The sequence below is a fragment of the Anguilla anguilla genome, chromosome 10 (assembly GCF_013347855.1).
Source record: "Anguilla anguilla isolate fAngAng1 chromosome 10, fAngAng1.pri, whole genome shotgun sequence".
NCBI classification, from domain to species: domain Eukaryota; kingdom Metazoa; phylum Chordata; class Actinopteri; order Anguilliformes; family Anguillidae; genus Anguilla; species Anguilla anguilla.
Window position 1 is genome coordinate 18,004,002 of NC_049210.1, and position 6,555 is coordinate 18,010,556.

Consider the following 6,555-nt stretch of genomic DNA (forward strand, 5'->3'; position numbering starts at 1 on the left):
GCTGAAATGTTTTGTCAATGTTATGACATTGCAACAACTTTGCAGCAGCATTGTGAGAATATTTTGTATTCGCTGGGTTGAGATGATTGGGGTGTTTCTACACAGACCACCAAGCCTCAGTGCTGATCAGTGCATACTGCCAGGTCTCGATACTGTCAATAAATTATTTTGGCTTTTATGCCAAAAGCAATGAGCTTATTCTTGCTGATTTCATTTTTAATCATTCTTTTCAAAGAGGATCAATTCAAGGTCAAAATGCAAATCAGAGAACAGCAAATGCAAATAGGAATTAGTAACAGAGTCGTCTGCAGGTTTAAACCATGAATTTGCTTTTTAAAATATTTGCAAGCAGGGAATCACTCAACCAGTTAAACAACATCAGTGCTGGGACAGCAAAGCACTTCCAACAACCTGGTAATCCTACTTTATGCAAGTTTCACACAATCTGATATGACCTCAGTGGCTAAAGACCAGGGTTTATAAACAAGGGGATGCAGGTTCAAATATTAGGCAAGGCACAGCTGCTACACAATTAAGCAACGTGCTAAACCTGGTTTTCTTCATTAAGCTGCCCATGTTTACATACATAATGAACAACATGCAGGTTGTCCTGATGAGGGTGTCTGTTAAGCAAAGCAATCATGTACCCAAAGGTGGGCTATAAACAGTCAGTGGAAGTAGGTAGCTAGGTAGTAGGTAGCCAGCTGACACTGCACAACATACAAACACATAGGGATTCCCACAGCAATACAGGGATTCTATCTATATATACACATATCAGCAGCAATATATACCTATTCAAAGCATCCTGTCTTAAAAACAGGCTGCTGTTCACCAATTTCCAACAGTCTGCTGAAAATAAGAAAAAACAATTTGAAAAATGAAAATTAATTAATTAATGATAATCCACAATCTGGTGCAAGGCAATATCAAACACCAATATATATTGGTTAAAAAAACAGCATAGCAACTATAGCTTGTGGTGATGAAAAAGCATGTAATAAGTGAGGTCATGTAAGCATCATGTCAAACTTGCATCAGATGAAGGATGTCACTGCTGTGCTCTCAGCCAGTAAAACAACTAGCTATAGGAAAAATTTAGGACAGCCATATACTTTGCTAGTAAGGTGAACTTCAGAAAGTCATGTTTTCATACCATCGCAAGCCTTGACTCTGTAAACAAGCTGTACTATAATACTAGGTTGCAAAGTGGCATCCCAAGACCGCAGTCACTTTCTTCCCACCATGGACCAGACCCAACTCAATTCATCAATAACAAACCACATTTTTCAAACTACTCAGTATTCTGTTATTTAGGCTAACTACGAATTCACTCAAAAATGCATTGCCTATATCAAAACACAATCACACATTACAATGGCACATGCTAGACAGCTCAGCATCCATTCCCCACCCCAACAGGAACCCTGTAGCTATAATATTTGACACGAGTATAGGCCCAACAAGTGTTTATTTGCTTGGCACATCAAAATGGCGCCAGTGCAGTCGGAAAAACAGAACTGCTTGGAATGGCTCAATTGTTTGATTTTTATACTGAAATGTGTAAATAACTAAACATTGCTGCAATTATCTAAAAGACCTGTGAAAAAAGCAAAAATCTAAACCATATTACAATGCACACTCGTAACTATTCCAATGCACACTGGACTGATTCTGTGCCCAATTTCAAATGTGATCTACATGCAAGATGTACTGTACTTTAGAAATATAAGTGTCTTGACTTATGGTATAGTCTACATACTGGGGAGTGATGTGTGTGATGTGTAAAATGAGGTTCCACTTCTGTAGTTCTGCTGCTATGAGCAAGTTCACTTTTAATTCATGCTTGGTTATTACATTACACTATAGGCGTTTAGCAGACAGTCTTATCCAGAGCGACTTACACAACTTTTACATAGCATATAATATATATACAGTATACATGGTTATGGCTCAGTAAACTGTACTTTATCACATCCCATGAATGTTTGCGTCAATGTGCTCAATAAAAATTTTGGATGATTTAACTGTAGGAGCGGCAGCTCGTCACCATAAAAAAGTGAAGTATTATTACAAAATGGCCCTGCGTTCTGTACAGAATAGCAGTTCCATGCCTTCAATGTGCAATTATAACTGCACATTAAGGAAGAAAAAAGCCAGCAACTCTGGTTCTTTTACGATATTGGCCACAACACGTAACACTTAACCAATAACTGTTCATGAAAATCATATGTAGGTATCTTCTAGGATAAAGAAGCATTGTGCAAAGCTGATTCACATCCAAAGGGCACAGTAAAGGCTTACACTCCCATTTGCAATTATAGTTACACTTCCAGTTCTGGTTCTATATTTTTTTTATGACCATTGCCATACCAGGAAAGTGGCTAAGCTTGCTGGCCAGATAGAGAATCTTGTTCCTTTTTTAGGTAGAATTTCTAGTTTTTCTGGCCAGCTGCATCACCAAATAGTCCCATACAATCCACAGCAGGCATGTTTGTTTAGTTTTCTGAGGTTGTTTGCTTTTTCCCCTTTCTAAGAGAGTTTATTATCCAGACCAGAACCAAAAACAAACAAATATATCCATGAAAAACACAGTCCTTTTTACTGGTTCAACATGCCTGGTTATGATTTCAATATGCATCTGCATCAGCTGTTTTTGGTCATTGAAGGAAATTTCTCAAAAGAAATTACATTTACAGAGAGGACAGACATGGGTATTTGCATTATGACAAATCTGAAAAATAGTTCAGATTCTGGACCATTCTAGGATACTAAATATGCTTAGACTCTCAAATCAACAGGTAAATAATAAATAAATAAATAATAAAAAGGGGAAAGTATATATTTATTTGTAAAGAAATTGTAAATATATTCACAGTGGTTTAAGCTTGATTAAATTAACTACAATTAATAATAATTAATACCTCGCTATGCTTCTAAATTATGTATGGCCTACCAGAACCTCAAACTGACAGCACACCAATAACCCAAAAACACTGGAATCCTCACTTTAATTTTCCACTGCCCACGGCGATTATCCGAATTAGTCGTTTCATTCGGCCACGATTCAATTATTTATTTCTCAAAATGCCTTACAAGAACGCATATTATGCACATGAACAACTTATCCATTTAAGTCCTAAAGGTTCGTGTGTCTAGTTTACTTGATAATCTAATACATATGTCTATGTATTAGACATAAGATGAATGTTTATTAAATTCTGGTAACTGTATATCCATGGCTTCCATAGAGTGAAAACCCGACAAAGCTCAGATATTTGTGTTTCGTTTGGTTTATGTAAACATGCCCTCGCCCCCTGGATGGATAAGAATAAAATCACACAAGTGAAAGCCAAGTCATTCACTAGCTACAGACACGCATTTAATAAAATAATACTAATAATAATGATTTGGCGAAGAGCTGATGGCTATAGGTCTAATGAAAGACAGACTGTCAAATTTTAGATCACCGGAATAACCTTATGCCTGGTCCAGGATTTACATGATGCTACAGCTATGTCATTAGCTAGCAATATCATGTGTAGGCTACATCTATCAATTCAGTAGGCGGATAGCTGGCTATCACACCAGGCAAAATAGCCGATGAGTGGTTTAGCAAGTGACTATATGAATCTCGTCACACAAAATTTATTTTTAAAACCTGCCACCTAGAAATCTGCCTAACTGCTGACTGAATAAAAGGAAAATGGTGACAATCAGTCAGTAAGCTAGCTAGCTACATTGGTAGATTATTTTGTCTAAGATAACATGAACCTTTTAAATATTCATAAAGTGAATTATCTGCATATAGAATTTCAGTCGTTTAAAAATAACATACTTGGCTAACCCATTAAATACGATAACAACAGCTAATTCCACACGCATGCATGCGCACCCAGATTAAATGCAGCAAGCGAAAACACCCACCTTGCTCACGCTGAACCCCTGCTGCGACGCAAATCCAATGCTCCTAATATAATACGAGACCGCGTTTTTACTGTGTTTGTAAGCAAATGACATTTGCAGCACCTAACGTTAAAGAGAACATATCCCTTACCTCCCCAAATGCGAGAACAGCCAGTCCCTCGCTGTTGCGTCTGATTGCTGGCCGCTTCAATCCTTCCTAGGCGACCGCGAGAGTGTATTTCTATCACAACCTTGCACTCATCCAAAAATCAAAACGTATTCCGAATGAAGCTACCTGTGTGCAGGATTAGCTAAATGTGTTCGTCAATTAATCGACAGTAGATTATATCCAACGGCGCATTATTTCTCATGGTGACGTGCCATTTCCTCGTTATGCACATTTATCAATGCATACAGAAAAAAAAACATGGCAGTGAAGTGTAAGTGCAGTCTACGACCCGAAAAAAATAGCCAACAGCTGGGTCGTGACATCAGGAAGTGTCAGGTAGGTATACTTAACTTGATAGAAAGATGTGTTAACAAATAGCCAGTTTAGACTTGCAGAGAATCCCGCCCACCAAAAACCGCGACCAACCATTCGATTCGTCTATTGAGTTTATGCAAATTTCCCTTAAGTGCGCAGGTGCTTTTCCATTTGAGTCTCGAACCCCTAACACGTTCAGCAGCCTTATGCACTTCTAACTACAATGTATTTTTCTCCATTATTTTCACGACACATTATTACTAAACAGTGAAGCATTGGCTGCAATAGCCTAGAAAAAAGCATAGAGCACAATATTTTACAAATAAATGTCAAGTGTGGCCAGTTGCCCATATTACCACCCATTATGCATTCAACATTGAAACAAGGTTATTCATCTTCAGGCTTGTGAACCACAGTTCAGGATTTTGATATAAACTATAAATCACTGTGTGTGTGTGTGCGTGCATGCGTGCGTAGTACTACAAACATGTTACAAAATAAAAGCAATAAAACAATATCAAGAATATCAATGCATGTGCTCAAATGTTTTTCAGCAATTAACTCCGAAATGCTTCGAGAACTTTGTAGAAGGATCACCCAAGTTTCTCCAATTAATTGGCATTTGTGTGGTGATCTTCGGCCCCTGGTGCAATGTAAAATATATGGATCACTTCCAGACCAATAAAGCCTGGTAAAACCAGGTTATTCTTTTGGACACCTCCATTGGGGCAGGGGCACTTTGTCCAAGGAGAAATCTGATCCTTTTTCGGATTCAAGGTCAGTGAAACTAGTCTGCAATTTTGACTGCAATATTTGCCGACTAGACATATACATCAGAAATCCTGTTTTTGGATGCCATTCCAGGTCTTTGTGCCAAACATGTAGAATTTCACACACCTAAAAAGAGCATTCCTTAAGGTGCCATACAAATGACCTTCCCAATTTCACACAATCTTTATGGGAAAATGACAGACTCCATGGTCTCTCTCAGATGCATCACAGCAGTAATAGATTCCCATTTGATACCTTAGTCTCAATGTTTATAAGGCAAGGACTTGCAGTGGGCATATACAATTTCAAATGATTTTGAACAGTGGACAAGAAAAAAAAGGGTGTAGATTTTTTTGGTTTGTTTTGTTTTGCTCTCCTGGAAATGCAGATGACCAACTGCAGTGTCCTCTCCTGCTCAAATAAAAACTCAGGCTCAAAAACCAGCAAGTCAACTGATACAGAAGTGGCAGAAACCTCAGGTTGTGTAATGCTTATTCTTTTAGGCCAACATCAATTTGTCATTGTTTCAATTTTATTCCTCTTTATACAACACCGCCCTCTGGTGGAAGTCACTGGTAAATTGAATAGACTTCCACAACACACCATCATAATTCCCCCACATCACAAATTACAGCAGTAGAAAATGAGAATAGTAGCCTCTAGTTTATACATGCATAGAATATAATTTTAATTTAGCCTGTTTTGTTGCATGGTGCACATTTTCTCACTTGGTTTTCTAAATAAAATCCGAGACACATTTGTTTGCCAAATCAGCATCTTTATTTTACAAACAAATGCAATTTTTTTCCATTGACATTTCTTTGTATCATAAAAAAGCAATTTACAAGCTTGAGGACAAAAAAGCAGCACATAATGATTATGAGTAAAATATAATTTGAATAAATATATATTTCATGCTATAAAATAAATTCATAAATTGCAAGTTAATACAGCATCAGCTCTATCTAGCTTCATTTACTTCATAGTCTTATAAAAACAGTAGAGTTCTGAGGTTCACTGTTGAGTTGTGAGGTTGTAGATACAGTGGACTGAAATTAGCAGATACCTGTTTAAGACACCAAACCATGAAACTCTCCCCTTTTCCTCCCGTAGAATCAGAGCTCTGTGCTGGCTACGTGCATCACAAACAGGTATTGAGGGTGCATGGAGACCCTTGAGGCAGAAAGTTGGGAACGACAAGACTGACAGTTTGTTTTCTAACCAGAAGGTAAGTGCATTTTTGTTTACCTGAACATGCGATGTGTCCAGTGTTACCTTCTTGAAATACTATAACCCTGAGTTCTACTGTTTTATCCTTTAGCAACACCACCAATATGCATTGAGATTAAAAACCACCGATAACTTCCAGAGATTAGTGAGTTTGACTGAGGAAG

The 6,555-nt window shown here is 37.7% G+C and overlaps 1 protein-coding gene across 5 annotated transcripts in view; it reads right to left on the minus strand.

The window, feature by feature from the left end:
* The window catches only part of ralgps1 (Ral GEF with PH domain and SH3 binding motif 1), a 170,851-nt gene extending 166,351 nt beyond the window's left edge, over window positions 1-4,500 (minus strand). For 2 of the 5 annotated variants that reach the window (XM_035436321.1, XM_035436316.1), the window contains exon 1: window positions 4,058-4,499. The gene's annotated coding sequence lies outside the window, so the exon portion shown is untranslated. The other 3 variants (XM_035436319.1, XM_035436317.1, XM_035436320.1) reach the window with 3 other exon arrangements.
* Window positions 4,501-6,555: the final 2,055 nt, after the last annotated feature.